Source organism: Diabrotica undecimpunctata, chromosome 1, assembly GCF_040954645.1.
Source record: "Diabrotica undecimpunctata isolate CICGRU chromosome 1, icDiaUnde3, whole genome shotgun sequence".
Lineage (NCBI taxonomy): Eukaryota > Metazoa > Arthropoda > Insecta > Coleoptera > Chrysomelidae > Diabrotica > Diabrotica undecimpunctata.
In genome coordinates, this window is record NC_092803.1 from 133,607,139 (window position 1) to 133,632,669 (window position 25,531).

General features: G+C 30.3%; 1 long non-coding RNA gene across 1 annotated transcript; it reads left to right on the forward strand.

The window, feature by feature from the left end:
• Positions 1–1,159: 1,159 nt before the first annotated feature.
• LOC140440292 (uncharacterized) lies at positions 1,160–14,247 on the forward strand. The gene is made up of 3 exons (XR_011950807.1): positions 1,160–1,351; positions 6,532–6,648; positions 13,847–14,247. It is a non-coding gene; the product is annotated as an uncharacterized lncRNA (long non-coding RNA).
• The last annotated feature ends 11,284 nt before the right edge of the window (positions 14,248–25,531 follow it).

The following is a 25,531-nucleotide window of genomic DNA, read 5'->3' on the forward strand; positions in this document are numbered from 1 at the left end:
ATGGGAATGTATTTCTTATTTGGCATTTAAGGGTTTTTTCCCATTTTAGTCGCGGTTTTACCCTTAAAGAAGCACTTCAAATAGCTTACGTTGATGTAGAGTTAGATTTAGATGCCATCTAGACAGAACCTCCAGAAGTAAACGTCCTCACAGACGAAGAATCTGGAGATAAAATTGATGATGGAGATCTTCACCATTTGCCAGGAGACAACTTCGTGCCCAAGCCGATGTAAAATTTTAAATAACCTCTTGGTTAAAAGGAGGTGATTTTCAAAATCGTCTGGATACTTTTCCAACAACAAATTTTTTTGATTATTGATTATGAAAATTTAACACTTGTTGAATCGTTCGAGTTATTCTGGGATGGCCCGTTATTCCAATACTTAGAGTCTATGTTCTTTTCAAAAATGCTGCCGACCCACATATCTCACTTAAAGAACTGAAATGCTTTATTGGCATTTTGATTTTTAGTGGATACGATCCAAAACCAAGAAAGAGATATTACTGGGATTTAAAACCAGACATGGAGCATCGTTTTGTTAAAAATGCAATGAGGCGTAATCAATTCGAGTACATTATGCAATTTGTACATTGGGCAGAAAATAAGAGCATAAACCCAAAGAATAAAGCATGGAAAGTGGAAAGATATTCCAAACAAGAAAAGATGACGGTGCGCATTTGAGAATTGCACTTCTGTTGTTAGAACCACGTGTAGAAAGTGTGATTTGGGGTTGTGCATTGATTGTAATGAGCAGTTTTATACAAAATAATTCTTTATACATACCTATGTAAAACATTTTTTTTGTTTAAATATATAATTTAATAAAGCTTTCGCGTTTTTTCCTATTTTGCTCCCTGTATGTCCTAGAGTGACATATATGTCACAGCTAGTAACTTTTTTTGTTAACTTTTTTTTTGAAAATAAGCTCAGAAACTCAACTAGAGGAGTCATACGAACAATAAATTAACATAAAATATATCATTTTTCAAAAATGTAATAATTCAGGATATTAAGGGTTAACCTAATGCTAAGATAACCACGTTTAGATAAAAATTCTGATAGTTTAGAGTTAAGATAATATCAACTTTTAACGGATGTGTAATGATAAAGGTAAAATTATCTTATGGTATTTTTCAATTATATTAATTTTTTACAAACAATAACTACCTAAATGCCATTCAAATAGTTTAAGGCATAAGAGTTGGTTAACTTTTAAATAACCAAACGAGCAACTAATTAACCAACATGAAGATTACGAAATTCTTGATATTGTTTGTATGTTTGTTTGGTATGTATGTAGGTGCATTACACGCAAAGAAACGAAGTTTTAAGATTTTGCGAACACCTCAGGTAAATATTTTTTCTGTATATCATAATATTCAATATAAAAAGCTCTTCATGGACTAAAATCTAAGATGCAATTATCAGATATCAAATTTTACCTTACCTTTTACCTTTTAAAAAAAATATGAATTTCGCTTGAGAGTAAAGTATCTTAATAAATTCACAATATAGAAAGAGTGTATTATGAAAAGTTGTTTGGAATTAAAAAACTTGAATTTAATATGTGATTATGTCCTTCCAATTGCAAATTTTTCTCAAATTACCGATAGGTACAGAAAATAATTTTTATTTTTATTTTAAATATAATAACTCTTCCGTTCCGATAGAAAAAAGATTATTAACTCTTCAATTGCAATTAGATTTTTAATGTAGTTTCTTTTGTAAAAATTATTTCATGTAAAAATCATTTTTTATCTGAACGGAAGAATAATCATACTTGTAATAAATAAAATTATGTTGGTATCGGTAACTTGAGAAAAAGTTCTTCTTCTTCTTATAGCGATGTGCAACTATAGTGCGTTAACGAATTATCTTGAGGCCAGACGTCTATCTTCTGCGGCATGTAAAAGCTCGCCAGTGTTATTTATGACTAAAATATATATGGCCCAAAAATCTAATTTTTCGTACTTTGATTAAGTTAAGTAATACTCACTCAGTATTTACCCTTCTTAAGACTTTTTTTGTTTCTTACCCTGTCAATTTTTCAAGTAGAAGGATGTAATTACGATGCGAAGGCATGGGAGTGCCGGTAGGAAACGAATACCTATATACGTTAAGCTCTGCAGACGATCAATTAGTGATTGTACAAGATTAAGAAGACCTCAGTTACAAATGATAAAGAAACTACAAGAGAAATATGCCGAGGCTGGCCTAGATATTAACCTCGCGAAAACAGAGTACCTATCTACAAGTGAAGAAGACATAAAAGATCTACAGATTGACGAGAACGTAACAATCAAAAGAAAGGATAAATTCAAATACTTGGGGTTTAATCACGAAAAAGTTAACAACAGAGGAAGAAATTAAGCAAAGATTAGGACAAACAAGATCAGCAATCCGACAAATTAACTCAGTATGGTGGGATAGACACCTAAATATGAAAACAAAAACACAGATTTATAAAACATTAGGGCAAAGTATTATGGTATATGGGGCTTAAAATTGGATTATGAACAAGAAAAACAACAGTAAGATAGTAGCAACAGATATAGAATGCCTGCAAAGATGCTGTAGAGTAACTAAAACGGATAGGAGAAGTGACGAAATAAAGCAAAGAACATCAATAGAAACAGACATACTAACATATATAGAACAAAAAAGAATAAAGTGGTATGGACATGTAAGAAGAACTAGCGACAGGAGATGGATAAAGAAAAATAACCGAATGGAGCCCCATAGGAAGGAGGAAAAGAGGACGACCCCGAAGATCCTGGAGGAACGAAGTAGACGACGCCATGAGTAAGAGAGGCCTAAACGATGGAGAATGGGACAACAGAGAGAGATCGAAGCGATTGAACGAGAGAAGGCAGTGAGTACTATAGAATCCCTAAATATATACAGTAAAGCCTCCATTAACCGAAATATTTGGGGGGGAGGTCGTTTCGGATAACAGGAATTTCGGTTAAAAATAAAATTGTTTTTTATAGTATTCTTGGTCAAAGTATTAGTATTAAAAAATACTATGAGGTGATTTCGTAATGTTTTCTAATAAGTAAATACAGAATAAGGTAACAAAATTCTGTAGAGCAAAAATAAGTTCGGCTAATGGATTAAGTCCACAGTCAGGAAATTCGATGACACACACACACACACACAAACAAAATTAAGGAAAATGAACAAGTTTAACATGTTTTTTAAAGAAATCTTTTACTTTTTTTTGCGTTTTTGTTTGACAACGATGTTTTGCAGCTATATCTCTTTATCGTTCATTTGCAGAACATCATGAGTTTGCCTCATTCGATTGTTCGACGAAACGTAAAGTAATATGAAAAGGACGAAACTTTATGCAAAGACAACAAAAATTAAGAACCTTGTCGTGCCCCTAACTAATTAGGCCTACTGTATAAAGTTCTTACCTCTACGGCATTCAAAATCATTGAAGGCAGCGAGAGTCGGCGGTCTCGTGCTGCCTGTTGTCTGTTGGGTCGTCATCTTCGTCGTCTGATACGCTCAGGTTGTCTGAATGAAGAACCATATCAATGATGTCCTGGTCGATGAATTCACTTTCTGAGTCATTAGCTGCTAACCACTCACGTATCTCTTCTTGGTTAATTTCTTCACATCCTTCAAAATTTTTTATTAAAGTTTTAATTTTTTCTGTCGTTTCTTTACCATTTTCTTCTTCAGGATCGTCAATCAAAATCCCATCAAAAAGTTTGTTCCAGCATTTGAAGATTTGATCTTGGCCCACGACTCAGCATACCAATAAACAATATGTTTCATTGTTAAAGATTTAAAAATCAACACTTTTGGATTCATTTGTCTTCTGTGATAACACATGTCTTAAGAATGTTCCTCTATGTCTGTTGAATGTCTCTATTACTCCCTGGTCTAACGGCTGAATTAAGTTCGTGACATTCAGTGGCAAAAATTTTATACTTGGGACGAATTCATGTTCGAACCATTCTGAAAATAAAGTGGTCGACATCCATGAGCTTTTTTGGCCTCTATAAAAAGCTGGAAGTGCTTTTTCGGAAATATCTTTTAGAGCTCTTGGTTTTTTTGATTTCCCCAACACACCTAGGCATCAATCGGTGAGTGAAATTAATGGAATTGTTTACGTTTTGCGATAAAAATTTACTTTTTATTGTCTAAATTATTGAAACTCAGCTGTTTCGGTTAAACGAGGTATCGGTTAAAAAGGTTTCGGTTAAGGGAGGTTTTACTGTATATATATATATATATATATATATATATATATATATATATATATATATATATATACATATATGTATATATATATATATAAGAATAAGAAAAAAGATGTACTTGTGACTCGTTTGGAACAAATATATAACTGTTTTGGATGGGTTGGAGTCAATAATAGAGCTATTGGTTAACTATTTTTTTATTCTCGAGCTTTCAATTGTGTTTACAATTATTATCAAGAGCTAAAAAAGACAAAATACTTACAAGGTTGAACTAAAAAGAAAAAACAATTTTTGTTAACTTACCAAATAAAAATTAGTTTGGTAAGTAAAAATCACTGCTTACATCTTCAAAATATTTAATAAAAAAAAATGTTTTAATCTAATAAATGTTTCTCCAAAAATTTTTTTAATTTTGAAAACATTTTTTTTAATATAAAAATAATTGAATTTATAAATAAGTTCAAATAGCAACCAATTACAAATAGCCTCAATGTCATAAATGCCAACATAAAATATTTATTTTTGACAATTATATTGCCAAAAGTAAAATTTCGTTTAAACATTCTTTTTTGTTTAGTAACAAAAAGAAGAAGATTTATTCATTTAAATATTTATAACCTTATAACAGGATTAAAAGAACGTGTTTTAAAACTTTCTCATCCAGATTATCTACAGGAAGATCTTCAATTATTAAAAAATATTCTAATTGAAAACTCTTATCCTCCAGATATGCTACATAGGATGCTTTTTTCTAATATTTGTAATATAAATAATTTAACACCATTTTTTGCTCAATCTCAAAACATTGTATCTAACAATCAAAACATCTATTATCATTCACTACCTTTTATACCATCATTAACACCTAAATTAATACAAACACTAAAGGTTATTGACAATATAAAAATAGCAACAAAGAACATCAAAACTATTTCATCTTTATATTCTAAAACTAAATATCCTATTGACAAATTTGAAAAAACGAATTTAGTATACAGCATTAGTTGTACTCAGTGTGAGACTGAATATGTTGGTGAGACCGGAAGAAATCTTTCAAATCGCATTATTTCTCACAAAAGTGATTGCAGAATTAAAAAACCATCTTGTGCTTTGGCAGAACATGTAATCGATAAAGACCATATTATGGATTTTAATAACATTAAAATTTTATGTAGTGAAAGTAATAAATTTAAAAGGACTTTTTTGGAAATGGTTTGTATTAGCAAAAATGATAATAGTTTAAACAAAAGATCTGAAATTCAAAATTTAAGCAAAATTTATAATTATATTCTTTCTTTATGATTTATATATAAAACTTGTAAAATGTCATATTTAATTCTCCATATATCTGTCACATTCTTTCAGACATCTGTCAACGGTGAATAAATCTTCTTCTTTTTGTTACTAAACAAAAAAGAATGTTTAAACGAAATTTTACTTTTGGCAATATAATTGTCAAAAATAAAAATTTTATGTTGGCATTTATGACATTGAGGCTATTTGTAATTGGTTGCTATTTAAACTTATTTATAAATTCAATTATTCTTATATTTAAAAAAAAATGTTTTCAAAATTAAAAAAATTTTCGGAGAAACATTTATTAGATTAAAACATTTTTTTATTAAATATTTTGAAGATGTAAGCAGTGATTTTTACTTACCAAACTAATTTTTATTTGGTAAGTTAACAAAAATTGTTTTTTCTTTTTAGTTCAACCTTGTAAGTATTTTGTCTTTTTTAGCTCTTGATAATAATTGTAAACACAATTGAAAGCTCGAGAATAAAAAAATAGTTAACCAATAGCCCTATTATTGACTCCAACCCATCCAAAACAGTTATATATATATATATATATATATATATATATATATATATATATATATATATATATATATATATATATATATGTATATATATATATATATATATATATATATATATATATATGTAATTACATATTTAAACATAGTTTTTAATTTTAAACAATTTTTCATAACAACAATTTTCATTAATACTTGACATGCCATATTGACAAAATTTAATATCTAATGTTTAGATCTTAGGTTTTAGATCATGCACACCTTTTAACTTTAAATAAAGCATATCTTTTTGATAATATATATATATATATATATATATATATATATATATATATATATATATATATATATATATATATATATATATGTATACGTAAATATAAAATATATATATATATATATATATATATATATATATATATATATATATATATATACTTCATATATAATTTAACTTCACTCTAAAAAATATCTCACATTATTTTTTCAACTATAGTTCAAAAGAGAACTGGTACAAAATGCCCTTAGACTCAATACAACTCCAAACCCTTGTCCACAGTGTTACATACCAGCATTCCGTAGATGTATAAAAATTTTTTCCCCGCAGTGTTCCGTAAGTATTTTATGCTTAGGCTTGCTTAATGTTTGTAATAGGTCTCGCAGTTTTTCTAATAACAAATAAATTTTTGCTAGCAAAGGAAAAAAAATATTTTTTTAAGTTTTATTATAATGATTATAAGTATTGATGGGTTTAATTTTGTTATAAAGTTTGATTTTGGTTGAAATATTATTATATATTATTATATGTAACCTACAAATTATTCTAGCTATTAAATCTACTATGTCGTTATTCATATGTGGCCAAAATGACAACTGTCTCGCTCTTTGTTTTGTTTTTGTAACCCCAAAGTCTATTTAACACCCTATGCCGCAAAGAATACGAAACTATAACTCTGTCCCTATAAAATATTAAATCATTTTTATATTTAATCATCAATATTTAAATAATCTTTTACTATGTAAGTTACCCTCAATGCGCATGACGTCCATCCTTTTGCACAAAAATCTCTAATATTTTGAAGTTCCTCATCTTGTTTAGTTTTAGCTATAAATTCTTAGAAATTCAGCAATTTTGCAGGCGATATTACCAAAGGCGTGAATACCAATAGGTTGTGTTGTACATTTTCCGTTTTTGTAATATACATAATATACAAATAATCTACAATGTTGTGTGTTTGCTGGAGTAATTACAAATATTTCTGTATAAAGCAATACAATTCTGTATGTACATAATATGTGAAATTATTAACATTACTTTAGAGCACGAGAACTGTATTAAATAGGGCTGGTTCAAAATGATTACGAGAGCTAGTAAAGGGTTATAAAGATAATAGCTAAATCAGGTTTATAAAAAAGTCTTACCAATATTGCTGTTACACACACTCGCGGTATTTATAAGCTTCAATTTGCGATGTTTACTCGCGGTTGTTTCTTGTACGAGGGAAGCTGCCTGTAGAGGTTTTTACACATATGTCTCGCAGTACTAACACTAAGATCGAAGACATAAGGCACATTTACGTCTGTTGTCTATATGATTCAATAGTCAAGAGGATTCGCCGTCATTTTCGGAATCACTATCAGAGAGAAAGCTATGAAAACGTCTGTTTACAATGGACGCAGTTAGATTAGAGAGAGATCTCTTGCTACCGGCGGTCAACAGTCGAGAGTTAGACCAAAAAGGCACTTCTATTCGGTATAAACGTCAAGATCAGAGAGAGCGTTTTTCTGTTTGCTATTTTACAACTATTTATATGTCTAAAGGAATGGGGTTAAACTGGGAGTAGAAATTATTACTAAGGATTGTTTTAAGATAACGGTAATGATTTTTAAGTCAATACCATTACATTACAAAATACGTTTACCATTACAAAATAGTAATGGGGAACGTAAGGCTAAACTAGGTAAAGTAGACTATTTAAAAGAAGTAATTGGTTAACATAGCCTACACGACACAACAAATGATAATACACACCGGCTAACACAATTCACAAATATCTAATAATATAATTGTTAAATCTATCCAATTTAAAACAAAGGACATTTACGACGTCACATGGCTTTCAAATGAGAGAAGAACACGTAACAAAAAATAGATCATGTCCTCCTTGATGCAAGACACTAATAGTATTATTATTTCGCGAAGTATGAGAGAAGCAGACAGCGATAGTGATTACTTTCTGTAAAATCTAAGCTGAAAACAAGAATATCAGTACAGAAGCTGGAACAACAAGAACAAAGAGAAAGATAGGACATATTAGACCTTTAAACACCAAAAAAATACTAGATTATCAAGTAGCCATAAGCAATAGATTCCAATTGCTGGAAAAAGAAGAGCATAATGCAGATTTAGGACCAGGCATCAGTTATAGAACAAGCAGGAAAGAAAACCAATGGAAAAAAGAGGACTTGCCCAAAATGAAAATGGTTTGATAAACAATGCGAGAAAATGCTGGAAATAAAAACTCACAGAAGATAGAAAATGCTACAAAATCCTACAAATGAGAACCAAGCAGATTTTCACAGCACAGACAAGGCGACTACTCAGAACTAAAAAGAGGGCCTGTATAGAACAGCAAATACGAGAAATTTACATAACAGACGAGACGAATCAGGTCAGGAAATTTTTTAAATACGTAAAGACAGTCAGACAAGGTAAAACTGTTGGTGTAACACAATCTATGAATAATAAGGCACGTGAATTAATGATAATAAAAACAGAAATCGTCGAACGGAGGAAGGAAAATTTTGGAAAATACTAAATAAATTAGCTGCTGGTATTTGAAAGGACGTTTCTTAAAATGATATTTGGACAATAAATAGTTGAATTAACAGGAGAGTAGAGAAGGCGCCGCCGAATTAACAGGAAAGTAGACAGAGTGCTAAAGATAGTGTTTTTTGAGAGACCAGACGCTAAAAGATCAGGAGGCCGTCACAGAAAAAGATGATCTTGAAGCTGATTTATGTAGGATTGGGTACAAAAATGGAAAAGAGAAGCGCAAGATCGTAGAAGATCGATGGCTACAGTGGATGTGGTAAAGACACCCCGATTTGTAAAGCCAGTGTCAAGAAGAAAAAGATGTACTTAAATAATATTTGTATTTTATTTTGTAACAAATGTATACATAGCCAAAAATTATTAACTAATTCGGTTCATACACAATATTTTGTGTGCATAAAAATTATTTTGTAATTATTGTTATCATTTGCAGAATTTGATATTTAATGTGGTTTTGCATTACTTACATACTGGTGGCAACCCAGGCTATTTTAGTCTTATCAAATATAATGTTGGGTTTTATGTCGTAGATGTTTGATAAAATATTCAATGTTCGGTTTGTGATTTATAAATAAACATATACATTTTATTAGCCTAGTTTATGAGTATCATAAAAAGTTTAAATTGCATCTGATTTAGAAAAAAAAATTAACATTTATAAATTATTTTTTATTTCAGAAGCACATTCGATCACATCCCTTCCATAACCTAAGTATTTACTTGCTTAGTTCTCCATTCTATTTTCACTCTAGATTTGTCTTGAATAATTTGTATCGATGATAAATTATAGAAGCATTTTGTTTATACAACACACACGATATAATAATTTTGAATTCCAAATTGCAAGAAATCTCACACAATAAAGTTAAAAAATATTTTCTATTCTCATTCATTCAAGCCGTGCCTGAATCCTGCATAATAGTAGTGTTTAATCGAATTCATACACTGTTCTAATTATAAATATTTATTGATTTTTTTTATTGTAAACCGGTCGTACTGTAGCTAGTTAGCTACAGTATAGATATATATATACTGTATATATATATATATATATATATATATATATATATATATATATTATATATATATATATTATATATATATATATATATATATATATATATATATATATTATATATATATATATATATATATATATATATATATATATATATATATATATATATATATATATATATGATTTATAGTATCAGCAATCGGTCAGGAAATAAAACTCTATTTGTTCAGTCTCAATATTTCGTCAGGATTTTGTGACTTCTTCAGGAGAAAACTGTAAATTTATTAGAATAATTAATGATTATATGTAAACAAAATGAATATTTTAATACTTACAACTATAAGAATAAAAATTTAAATTTTTTTGGCATATCTAAATAAATGACATATTTGTTTGATTTTATTTAGGAGTTATGGTAACCGCAATATTTTATAGAGTGAATTCCCGTTGTATACAGTTTACATACCTGGGAGTAGAAATATATGCCGATGGAGCAGAGGATGGAGAAATACGAAAAAGGATAACGCAGGCAAACAAAGCTTAATTTGCCCTCTCCCATATATTTCGGTCTAAAAGTGTTCACCGAAATACAAAGATGAGAATCTATAAAACTTTAATTCGGCCAATAGCATGTTATGGCAGCGAAGCATGGGTCCTGAAAGAAACATCCAAAAACAAACTCGACACATTCGAAAGAAAAGTACTGAGGAGAATACTAGGACCTGTGAGGGAAAACGGAATCTTCAGTATTCGATATAACAACGAGCTCTATCAACTGTATAAGGAAACACCCCTGTCAGACTTCATTAGAATACAAAGATTGCAATGGGCCGGACATGTGATACGAATGGGAGAGGATAGGCTACCAAAACGAGCACTGAACGCCAGAATGCAGGGAAAGAGACCAGTTGGAAAGCCAAGAAAGCGCTGGGAAGACACAGTAAGCAGCGACGCACAAGCACTTTTAGGAGTCCGTGTATGGAGAAGAGCAGCCACAGACAGACAAGGGTGGAGGCAAAAAATAAAGGAGGCCAAGGCTCATTTTGGGCTGTAGTGCCGTAGAAGAAGAAGAATTCCCGTTGTACAATTTTCAGCGAGTAGGTTATAATAAACAATTACTATGACAGTATTATTCATTTTATAAAGTGGAAAGATGGAATTAATAGAATTGAGAAAGAATCAGGAACACGATAAATTGATCTATAAAATGTAATTGATGGTATGTAGTCAGTTACTGCAATACTGATATTTAGGAATTTAATAAAATTATAGGTACAGTTACTAGAGAATAACTAAGTTTGTGTTTAAAGGTTAAGATCTATCATATTATATATTGTTTAGTATGTTGCAGTAGATATTACTTAAATGATTGGTGTCTGTCTTATAATTGATAGATTCAGGAGTTTTATTAATGTGTACCATTTCAAGGAAAAGCCGATTTTTATAATTATCAACTTGTTCCAAGATTTTTACATTATTAAAGTCAAAGTTATGTCCTGTCTTCAAGTGGTGGTCCACTAAGGCACAAGAGTTTTTTTATATGTTACAGTCACTTTTGTGTTGAGTGACACGTTTTTTAAGCCACTGTTGACTTTGACCAATATAACAACTTTGACATTGACTGCAATTTATTCTATAAATTATATTACTCATTAATGAATTTGGAGTTTTAACTTTTATTTTTGAGAATAACCTTGAATTTAGAAGTGGATTGTATTTAATTAATTTAATGTTCGGAAATGTTTTGAAAAGTGGGACAATTTGGTCTGTTAAATTTTTTATAAAAGGTATTTTTTTATATGAAACTGGTTGTGGATTATTTATTAAAGCTCTATTGTAAAAGTTAGTGTTATAAATAAGTTTTTTTTAATATATATTTTGGGTAGCCATTGTTTAAAAACATTTCAAAAATTTTCTTTAAATTGACATCTAGGAAACTCCGATCACAGATTGTCGTTACACGATTTTTCATAGATACAATTGTGTTAAATTTTTGACTTCTAGGATGATTAGAATAATAATTTATAAATCTGCCGGATGCAGTATCTTTTTGATACCAATCTAATATGATTTTGTTATCATTAGTTCTTATGACTTTGGTATCTAGAAAAGGTATACTATTTTCATTTTCATATTCGACAGTGAATTGAATATTTTGATGGAGTGAATTAAAGATCGTTTGTACTGTCTGAATATGGTTGAATGGTACACTGCATATTATATCATCAACAAATTTATAAATAAATGCTAGTGAAAACGGCAATTTTGAGATTCCAAGGTCTAATAAATGGTCTAGGATAATTGATGCTAAAATATGACTAATAGGACTGCCCATTGGTGTTCCAAATATTTGTTTATAGAATTTATCACAAAAACAAAAATATGTGCTGTCAAATAAGAATGTTAATAATGACAGGAAGTCTTTCCTAGATAATGTTGTGAATTGTTCTATTTTAGACCATTTTTCTTGTATGATTTCAATGACTAACTTTATTGGGATGTTAGTAAACAATGACACTACATCTAATGATATCAAAACATAGTTATCTGGTAGCTGAATTCCATTTACAGCATTGATAATAATTCCATTACTACATACCATCAATTACATTTTATAGATCAATTTATCGTGTTCCTGATTCTTTCTCAATTCTATTAATTCCATCTTTCCACTTTATAAAATGAATAATACTGTCATAGTAATTGTTTATTTTAACCTACTCGCTGAAAATTGTACAACGGGAATTCACTCTATAAAATATTGCGGTTACCATAACTCCTAAATAAAATCAAACAAATATGTCATTTATTTAGATATGCCAAAAAAATTTAAATTTTCATTCTTATAGTTGTAAGTATTAAAATATTCATTTTGTTTTATAATCATTAATTATTCTAATAAATTTACAGTTTTCTCCTGAAGAAGTCACAAAATCGTGACGAAATATTGAGACTGAACAAATAGAGTTTTATTTCCTGACCGATTGCTGATACTATAAATCAATATTTAAAACAGTACGGTCGAAAATATATATATATATATATATATATATATATATATATATATATATATATATATATATATATATATATATATATATATATATATAGATTATTATATTAGATTTATCAATTTCACACTAACATGGGATACTATTCGTGGTCTCCTTCTTTTTACTGAATATATTTTCTGTTCCTCTTTGCTGACGTGAACCAGGGAAGAGCGCTATTTCACGAGCTGGGGGATGACTTTAGGGCAGTACGCTAGTTTACCTTGGGTATAAGAACAACCAAGCATTGTGTGAAAGAATCACAATATTTATCTTCTTTAAGTAAAAGATTGTTGTATATTACAATAATATTACAAAATATTAAAGTTAGATCGTCAGAGAAATGATCCGGTGAATATAATTTTCAGAGTTTGAACAATTATTTGTCAGTTGTTGTTTTTGTGATTTTTGAGAAGTTTATTTTTATAAAGGTCTTTTATTTATGTCTTTTTTTTTGGTAGATAAAACCTGCTGTCGTAAACGTAGCAGTTATTCTTCTTCGTCATTTTTTCGTCATCCCCCTTATTTTAATTTTCATTGGTCTATGTATTTCTGTATTATTTTGTGTAATGTTTAGCCCGGGATAAGAGGTTCAGTTTGGATGCTAATTTGAAATAGTTTATGTATTTGTTATGATATAATTAATTTGGTTTCGAAGTACATCCTAACTATATAATTGAGTATGTGTGAGTCTGTCTAATGCAAGTACTTTACCACTGCGCACAACTGATTTTTCTTTAATACACTTTACGCCATCTAGGTTATAAGTCAGGCAGTCAGCGAATATTCACCTATTATAATATAAAGCGTAATAACCTTGCATTATTGTTTTGGCATGTTATATGATTATGTCTCAATTATTATCGTAAAAGTACTTTATTACTTTACTTAATTTATTTTGTTTTAGCGTACTAAATTTAGAAGATCTGAGCCTGCGGAGACTTACACCTATTAAGATTACAAATATCGAAGAAATACTAATGGATCATTAATGGTAATTAAGTTCTTAAGTTAAAATAGTCAGAAAAATATATTAAAAATTAATGCATATAACTCCAATTTTAATATAAGAGTATTGCTATATATATAGCAAAAGAATATCCAAAGATCTATAAACAAATATTTATTTTAAAATGTCTTTTCATATTTGTGTACAAAATGTGTTCATTGTAAAATCTGTTTGTCTTTTTTACATTTGTGTACCTTAAAATTAAAAAAGTCTAAATGGCACCCATTGTAAAAATAAGCTTTTTATTTGTCGTGTAACTATAACTGTAAGACGATTTGCTTTAGAGAAAATCTAATAAAAGTTTTATAAAATAACTGGTTTTATTTCTAAATATATATATATATATTTTTAATACATATATATATATATATATATATATTGATTTATAGTATCAGCAATCGGTCAGATTGCTTGCTGATACTATAAATCAATATTTAAAACAGTACGGTCGAAAAATAATATATATATATATATATATATATATATATATATATATATATATATATATATATATATATATATATATGTTATATGAGAAAATATTAACCTTGAACTAGCTTAAGTTCGCCGACTTCAGATTTCATCATCCCATTCCCATAGAAACCGCTGAGCACGCATTAGAACTTTGTACGAACCGTTGGCCAACATTCATGGGAACAGCAATTCAGCACTTCATACCAAACCTATAAATTACCATTCTCAGATGCCGGAATCACTCTTAGCTGCAACTTCGACCAGTCCAGTTATTGTAATCATTTTAAATTAATTTAATTTTGTACTATTATTTAATATTTAATTTGTAACAAATAAAGTTCTTTTTTAAAAAGTCAAATACGTGATTAGTGATCTAACAATTGGCGCAAAGTCAGTAGGATCCGGTTAACGTTGCTAGAACACATGTATACTCACTGGCAGCGGCGGATTCTCATCCCTTAACGGAACAAAGAATCTACGGAAGTCCTCACTCCTGTGACCTACGGAAGGAACACCTAGTGAAGCCCCTGGTAGCTGAGCAGAGAGAACAAGGCGTCCCGATGTTCTTCTTTATGTAAGTGGATTTTGAATCATCTCGTTAATAATTTTGTTATAATAATTTACGAAATTGACTATACTGCAAGTCAATTAATCAAGATACATAAAAAAAATACAAGTTGATTATCTAATATTTGAAATTATTGATATTTCTTTACATACTATTTTATACTGATATTTTATTGACATATTTTTTTTTACTTGCTATATTTTGGTATATTTTCTCTTGATATATTTTTATTTGGTATATTTGATACATTTTTGTTGATACATTGTTTGATATTTTTATATTGATACATTTTTGCCCTTTATATACCACCACATTTTTTTTTCTCCCTTATATACTGATACATTTTATATTTCTCCATACTTCTATTTTTCATTTTCGTTTAAAAATATCTCGAAAAATGCCTGAGACACGTTCCCAGACTCAACAAGAAATCGAACCATACAAGCTTTCGGAAATATTTTCTATTATCCCAGAATTTGAAGGCGATCCGATTTCTCTTTCTACATTTTTAGATGCGTGCGACTGTGCTTTTAAAGTGGCCACAGGCGATCAGCGCGTTCTATTAACGATTCACGTAAAAAATAAACTCAAAGGTAAAGCTGCACAGCTTATTAATTCTAGAAAACCAATTTCTTATACAGAAATAAAACAATTACTAAATCTACATTTCGGAGACAGTAGAGACCTGACCTCTTTAATACAAGACTTACAAAGACTAAAACAACTATCTAACGAATCTCCTCTAACTTTGTTTAACCATTTACAAGTTCTGAATGCAAAAATGCACGCCTCAATCCAAGTAGCAAATTTATCCCCAGATCAAAAAACTGCCCAATGTGACTTAATCGATACCATGGCCCTAAACACACTTTTAACCGGTTTAGAACCTCGTCTAGGACAAATTATTAGGGCTAGTAATCCAAAAGATCTTATTGAAGCAAGCAATCGTATTAGACGCGAACTTCAATTGTCATATTTTGAAGAACAAAAATCTAATTCTAGATCAACTATTCCTAAACCCTCTCAACCAATGAGAAGACCCTCATCTCAGTTTACAAAATGTACAAATTGTGGCCGCATTGGTCATCTAAATAGTGAATGCCGCTCTTCACGTTTCATACAGCCAAACCAAACTTTTTCTAGGCCACACGGTTACCAAAACCAATATAATAATGGACCTAACAACTATCAAAACAATCAGAACCCTAATAGGAATCAATATTCGTCCAATAATCCAAATTTCAACCAACAGAGACCTTCCTTTTCATCTTAAAATCAAAATCAAAATCGTCCATCTGTTATTCAAAGAAACCCAAACTTCCAAAGAGCACATGTTTTAAACGAATACCCTGATGAAACGACGACTAACTATTATACAGACGAATACTATACAGATAATTATTATAATACCGATAATTATGAAAACTATGAAACAGATTATTATACAGAAAATAATCCACAAACTGATAACATTTACGAAACCATAACACACAAAATTATCAGGATTTTCTTTCACTTCAGAATCGAAATCATCCTCCCAATCATACGAACCCCTCAACGGATATTACGAATATCCAAGAACAAATCCAAGCACTCAACTTGGACAACTTTCACCCGAATCTCAATTTTCCCGAACAGACATTCATGTAACCCCATTTCATACAATGAGTTCCAAAAATTTATATTACATTAACGATGCTACCAACACTTTTAAACTTTTAATCGACACAGGTGCTGGAATCACTGTTTTCAGAGAAAACACAGCACGCAATTATCATAATAGATTTCCTGAAAACGTTACTATTCAAGGTATAACCGATCAAAAATTGTTAATAACAGAATCTGTCCTAATTCCCTTCACTGACAATAATCCTCACAAAGTCTTTATTTTCAATTTAGACATTGATTTCGATGGCATAATAGGCCTAGACTTTCTAGAATGCCGAAGACAATCGAATTTTCAGACATTTCAATCGAACCTTTCAAAAATTCGGAGACAATCCTATCCTACAACGAAAATGATTTTGAAGAACCCGTAGTAGATAGAACACGAATAATTAAAGAACAACTAAGAATTCATCATCTAAATTGCGAAGAACAAGATTTAATTCTAGATATATGTACTGAATACGCAGATATATTTTATGTCGAAGGCGACAAACTGACCTTCACAAACGAAATCAAGCACAAAATCGAAACAAACAACGCTAAACCTATCTTCACTAAATTCTATAGATATCCTCAAATACATAAGGAAGAGGTAAAGACGCAAATTAGTAAAATGTTAGAAGAAGGAATAATCCAGAAAAGTGTCTCGCCCTGGTCGAGTCCAGTCTGGGTCGTACCAAAGAAATTAGATGCGTCAGGAAAACAAAAATGGCGAGTTGTTATTGATTATCGAAAACTCAATGAACTCACAGTACAAGACCGTTATCCTCTACCACAAATATCAGAACTATTGGACCAACTAGGAAGATGCCAATACTTCACAACACTAGATTTAGCGTCTGGATTTCACCAGATTGAAATCGAGCCACAAGACATCCAGAAAATGGCCTTCTCTGTCGAAAATGGACATTACGAACTTGTCCGCATGCCATTCGGACTAATGAATGCTCCATCTACTTTCCAAAGAGTAATGGACAACATCCTCTTAGGAATACAAAACGAAAGATGCTTAGTGTATATGGATGACATAATTATCTACTCACCCACTATTCATGATCACATGTCACGACTAACAGAAGTTTTTAAAAGGTTACGAAAAGCAAATTTAAAAATACAGCCAGACAAGTGCGAATTTTTAAGAAAAGAAGTAGCATATTTGGGCCACCTTGTAACAGAAAATGGTGTAAAAACAAATCCAGCTAAAATATCTTGCATCAAAAACTTCCCGGAACCAAAGAACACCAAAGAAATAAAGTCATTCTTAGGCTTAGCCGGTTACTATAGAAGATTTATTCCAAATTTTGCCAAAATTTCTAAACCACTTACGAAACTACTTCAGAAAGACGTACTTTTTATTTTTAATTCTGATTGCAAAGAAGCCTTTAACGAACTCAAAAATATTTTAACTTCAGATCCAATACTTATATATCCCAATTTTGAGGAACCATTTTTACTAACAACTGACGCTAGTGCATTCGCGATTGGAGCTGTTCTATCGCAAGGCCCTATTGGAAAAGATTTACCCATAGCTTATGCCTCCAGAACATTATGCGGTGCCGAAACAAAATATTCGACTATAGAGAGAGAACTATTAGCTATCGTATGGGCAGTCAAACATTTTAGATCATATCTTTTTGGCCGAAAATTCACCCTGATTACCGATCATCGACCCCTTACATGGCTTTTCTCGATAAAAGATCCCGGAAGCCGATTAGCGCGTTGGCGCCTAAAACTCGAAGAATACAATTATAAAATAGAACATCGCGCAGGAAAAATAAACAGAAATGCAGATGCCCTCTCAAGGATAAAGATTAACCATTTCATGGATTGTGCAAACTTTCAATCAAAAATCTCATTACATGCATCGAATGAAGATGACACGGAAACTCAAGAAAACGAAGACGACGATTAAGAAAATATAGAAAAAATGTCCGAAGAACTTGACAAGTTTATCGAACTGTATAGAACTAAGTCAATAATCGATTATTCTAAAATTGAAACATCGAATACGGACCTATTAGACAAATCCAACAAAAATATTGTTACATTTTTTTGGCAAAATAAACTTGAAGAACTCCACGAGAAAATAATGAATGACATATTCGAAGAAAACATGGAATATAGTAACCGATGAATTAATATTGTACACAGCAAAACTGTAAAAGATCGAAAATATTTTATTATACCATTACCGTTTGATCCCGAACGAGTAATATCACACTTGTTTCTTGTACTTTTTGCAAATAAAGATCAATTCGACGAATCAAAAATATATTGTGTCGAAAATAATCTCGAACTACCTATCCTAGAAACATTTTCTTATATTTTTGCTGACAAAGAATTAAAATTAAGAATCTGTCAAAATATAATTAAAACAGCCAGCGAAGATGAAATCCCTCAAATTTGAGATCATTACCATTGTGGTAAAAACAATTTACATCGAGGAATAAACGAAACTGTCAGAAGAATAAAGCAGAAATACAATTGGAAGAATTTAACAAAAGATGTAGAGAAATTTGTAAAAGCATGTGAAATATGCCAAAAAGTTAAGATTTGCAGGAAAAACTTAAGTGGACCACTAGTCATAACAGAAACTCCAAAAACACCATTCGAAAGAATAAATATGGATATATTCGAATACCCTACTAGGAACTACGCTTTAACTATTCGTGACGAATTGACAAAATTCACGCAAGCCTATCCTTTGGAAGACAAAAAGGCAGTAACAGTAGTCAAGACACTCCTACTCTTTTTTCAACACTATGGAACACCACTAAGAATTCATTGTGACTGCGGTCGAGAATTCGAGAATGCTATAATTAAAGATCTATGCGAATTATACGACATTAAACTAACATTTTCTAGCGTTAACCACCCACAATCTAATGGATCTATAGAAAGGTTTCATGCCACACTCTCAGAAATGATTAGAGCAAATCAAGCCGAGAACCCAAACGATCATCCCTTCACTATACTTCCTTATGCAATAATATGCTATAACAACACAAAAAATAAAACCCACGGTTTCACACCATATGAACTTATATTTGGGCACACTGCAGGCCGACCACGAGAAACTCTATACAATCAAAAAACACTAATGAGTAAATATATTCGAGACCTGAATAATCGCATGGAATATTTTTATAAAGTAGCCAATGCAAAAACAGAAAGACAGAAAGAAAAGGCGAAAGTAAGATTTGATGAGAATATTTCAGAACGAAGACCTGATTTTAAAATTGGTGACAAAGTTTACGTAAAAGAATCCCAAATTAAATCAAAATCGGATAATCTTTTTAATGGACCTTTCGAAATTCAAGAAGTTTTTACAAATTCCGCAATTATCCTTAACCCCAAAACTAACCAAACCTCTAAAGTAAATTTTGACAGACTGAAACCTTATTTTGAATAATTTTCCTTTACAGATTCTATGGACTCCTTTCTATCGTCCAATCCCAAATTCTCCTCACTCCAATTAATAACACAATTGGAATATTTTTTTATGAAAAAGGAACTATACGAATATCTAACGACAAATGGACTTTACTTGTTTACAAAGAATTATTCCCTATCAAAACTACAATATCCAAAAATGACAGAATTTTGGAAAACCTATTAGAAAAATTTATTAACGTGGATACACCAAGAAAACTTGCCTTTCAAGCCGAAGTACAGACACATGATAGTCTGCTAAAACAAATCTCAAACTCCGTTAATTTAAAATATAAAGAAATAACCTCTGACACAGTACCTTATAATAAACGCCTAAAACGCGGTTTAGTAAATGGTATTGGAACAATCTGGAAATCTATTACTGGAAATTTAGACGCCTCTGATGGCGAATACTTTAATAAATGCATAAATAAGATAAATTCCGATGAAACTCAAATTGAAAATCTCCTAAAAAATCAAATATCTGTTACCACTTCAGTTATAAGAACTTTCAACACTACAATTCAAAAATTGCAAATAGACGAAGAAACTTTTAACAAAGACTTAAAAACTATCGAGACTACACTTCTGGACATTAATAATGACATCTCCTTTTACCAAGCACAATTACAAATACTAGATTTATGTGAGTCCTTAATGGAAAGCTACGTATTTTTAGAAAATTATTTAAATGATTTACTAAATTCTATCACATTCTCTCGCCTGCAAATTCTACATAGTTCTATTATTTCGCCCATAGACTTAATGGACGCATTAAAAGAAATCTCACAGTCATTACAAAATAACGTATTGCCTCTACCCACTTATATGTCAAATAAATCTCAGTATATTGACATAATAAAACTGCAAGCTTATCAGCTTGATTCAAAAATTGTTTTCGTTCTCGAAATTCCGTTAGTTGATCCCGAAATATTCACCTTGTATCAATTATATTCAATACCAATATTAGATAATCAAACTGGTTTTCATCATATACTTTCAACTGTTCATAAATACATAGCGCGAGATGATGATTCAATTTCATATGTCTTACCGATGGACACCGAAAAATGCAAACAAATCAGTCAAAACCAAAGAATGTGTACAGACATTCTTCCGTATCCCATAGACACAGATGCTATATGTGAAGCCCAGCTTTTGAAACCTCTCAGCAACTTACCAAAAACTTGCCAGATGTCCATGCTTTTGGCACAAGGTTACAATGTACAAGAAATTGACCGAAATTTATGGTTACTAACCATTTCCGATCCATTACCAGTAACAATCAAATGTGCAAGGGAAGACGTCACTACACAAATAATAAAAACAAATTCAATCTTAAGATTAATTCCCGAATGTATTGCATTCATTGGCAGTACCAGAATTTATGCTAGAGACCAAATTGAGAAATATACAAATATCACGTATAGAAGTCACCCAGTTAACGTACCCTACAGATGCTGTGACCATTTTGAGACAAAGAGTCACCTATCAAAATTGAAACCACTAAAACTCAGTAAAATCAACGTAGATGACTTAAATATTGCACAACACAAATTGGACCAATATTCAGAAGAACTGGACTATATTATGAGCCAATCATTCATTGAGGAACATCTACCCTTATTTACTATATCAACCTTATCCCTGATTATTATCCTAGTTATCTTATACCTTTTCTGCAAATACCGAACCAAAATATTCCCAAAAATTGCAATCTCCTTGTCCCAGGATCAGCCTCCAACTCCACTACCACGCAGAAATTCCATTAGACAGAAACTTCAAAGCTTAACCTCCTTCAGAAGAAGACCCAATGTCCAACAGGAAAGCGAAGCAGAAACACCAATTACTCTGTAAAAGTCAAAGCAATGGCATTGACTTTTCACTAATAAGGGGAGCTGTTATATGAGAAAATATTAACCTTAAACTAGCTTAAGTTCGCCGACTTCAGATTTCATCATCCCATTCCCATAGAAACCGCTGAGCACGCATTAGAACTTTGTACGAACCGTTGGCCAACATTCATGGGAACAGAAATTCAGCACTTCATACCAAACCTATAAATTACCATTCTCAGATGCCGGAATCACTCTTAGCTGCAACTTCGACCAGTCCAGTTATTGTAGTCATTTTAAATTAATTTAATTTTGTACTATTATTTAATATTTAATTTGTAACAAATAAAGTTCTTTTTTAAAAAGTCAAATACGTGATTAGTGATTTAACATATATATATATATATATATATATATATATATATATATATATATATATATATATATATATATATATATATATATATATATATATATATATTGATTTAGAGTATCAGCAATCGGTCAGGAAATAAAACTCTATTTGTTCAGTCTCAATATTTCGTCACGATTTTGTGACTTCTTCAGGAGAAAACTGTAAATTTATTAGAATAATTAATGATTATATGTAAACAAAATGAATATTTTGTTTACATATAATCATTAAAATATTATAATATTAAAATATTATAATAGTTGTAAGTATTAAAATATTCATTTTGTTTACATATAATCATTAATTATTCTAATAAATTTACAGTTTTCTCCTGAAGAAGTCACAAAATCGTGACGAAATATTGAGACTGAATGAGACTGAACAAATAGAGTTTTATTTCCTGACCGATTGCTGATACTCTAAATCAATATTTAAAACAGTACGGTCGAAAAAATCATTTGAAAAATATATATATATATATATATATATATATATATATATATATATATATATATATATATATATATATATATATATATATATATATATATATATATATATATATATGTAACTGTTTTGGATGGGTTGGAGTCAATAAAAGGGCTGTTGGTTAACTATTTATTATCTCGAGCTTTCAATTGTGTTTACAATTATTATCAAGAGCTGCTAAAAAAGATCTTATTTTTTAGCAGCTCTTGATAATAATTGTAAACACAATTGAAAGCTCGAGATAATAAATAGTTAACCAACAACTCCAACCCATCCAAAACAGTTATATTTTTTCCAAATGAGTCACAAATACTTCTTTTTTCTTATTATATATATATATATATATATATATATATATATATATATATATATATATATATAAATATATAAATATATAACCAAAACCACCAGTTTATTAGGGCTGCAGTCAGAAGATTAGCCGAAATGTTAGAGAAACACTCTTTTGACTTTTTGTCGAGCTTTCGGAATGGTTTCATTCCTTTTTCAAGACACTGTAATGTATTTAAAAAACATGTGTAAATATTTACAAAATATCACAATTCGTCAGTATTTGACACTCAACATTAAAACACAAATATAAAATATAATAATGGAAAATCTAATAATACATTCTGAAAATTTTGGTCAGGTTAGTAAAACTTAGTTTATTTCATTACATATTTTGATGGTATGTTTTAACTCTTATACATAGGGAACAGAGAGAAAAAACAATGTGATTAAAGTGTAGTTAGTTGTTCTTTGTATTGTATTTATTTTTTTCAAGAAGCAAGAGGCCCATATTTGGGTAGTTTTGATTTTTAATTATTAACCTGTCTTAATGGATCAGTTATGCATACAAGAATATTTAGACGTTTATATTTATTTTATTTTTGATGTTTTTCCAGTAAATATAAATAAATGTTGCTTAATTTATCTATGTCAGATTTTTTATTAATGCACGATATACTAGATTTTATGCAACACATTTCCAAGAAAACACGTTTTGTATGGCTTTTTTCCTTTGCCAAAATACAGGAATATTCGAAATTGAACTCATGTTTTCGAGTTATTGCATGTTCTGCGAGTGTACATGCATTTATTTTGTTAGTTTTTATGTCAATGCGATGTGAGATCACCCTATTGTGGAAATTACGAGATGATTCTCCTATGTAAACGTTGTTGCAATTGCACACGGTATAGAATAAACAACATTCGATGACTTCTGTATTGTGAAAGGATCTTTTGTCTTTGTGTATATTTTCGATACCGTTTTCTCATTATTAGTTGCAATTTTTAAGCCATAAACATTTTAAAAAATGTTCATTAGTTTAGGTGTCAGAACTGGAATGTAGGGTAAGGAACCTTAAGTTATTTTAGATGGTATCATTGAAGTGTTGTTTATCAATGTCACTTGTCGGACCTCATTTTGTTTGTTGGAAAATTGCGAGGGAAAAGGAGAACCGAAAATGAGATTATTTAAAAGCCGTATGGGGTAGGAGTTCTCTAAATAGATCTCAACTTTTTTAGTCCCTTGTCCCTGAAATCAATGTGTGACGAGTTAGTAACCCTAGTTTTTAAGGCCAAAACCAAATTTGTTTTCATCTTAGATGGAGGTTGAGAATTAAAATTTATGAAACGGTAACTAAAACAAGGTTTACGATACCACTCCGTTATTAGCATGCCATCACTGCCACGATGGATGCATCTTGTATGCATAACTGGTTGCATACCATTAAGACAGGTTAATAATTAAAAATCAAAACTACCCAAATATGGGCCTCTTGCTTTAAAAAAAATAAATAAATACAATATTTACATATTAATAGATTCAAGGCAAGAAACAGACTTAATAAACTGCAGAAGTTATAGAGCGCAAACATAGACTCAGATCATTACCTAGTGATCTCAACATTGAGGGCTAGAATTTCAAACCACAATAAAGAAAATAAAATGGATACACAAAATTGAATGTGCAAAAGTTGAGAGATGCGACAATTGCAGAATGGTACTCGGAAAACCTCACCAACAGGATAAGGAATCAAAATGTAAATAAAGGAGGTCAGACAGATATAGACTGCTAATGGACCAGAATAAAGTAAGACATTGAAGCAGCAGTGAAAGATGAAATAAAAATAGAAATTTGTGCCCGTAAAAACCATTGGTTTGACAATAAATGCAAGAATGCAATAAAAGAAAAAAATGAAGCCTACAGGAAGATGCTTACCGACAAACTATAACAACTGTATAGAATTACCAGAAAAAGAAAAGAAAAGAAAATAGGATGCACAATAAAATCACTTAAAAAAGGAACTTAAATATAGAAAACCTCAACTGAGAGAAAGAATTTAGAGCATTCTATAAGAAAGTTAACATCAACAGAAAAGGGTTTAAGGCAACCACAAGAAGTCAGAATGGCGACCTATTAACAACAAGCAAATATGTATTGAATAGATGGGCGGAATACTTTAACCAGGCACTTAATATAAAGAATGACGAAGAAAACCTGAAAGACCAAAAAGATGAAGTAAGGAGAGCAGACGAGAGGGAAGATGAACCACTAACGATTCTTGAAGTTAAAGATGCCTTTAAAAAACTAGCCAGAAACAAATCATCCGGAATATAAGATTTTCTAGCTGAAGTATATAATGGAAGTAGCCATAATAGCATAATGGCATTACAGCAGCTTATAAAAAAAATATGGT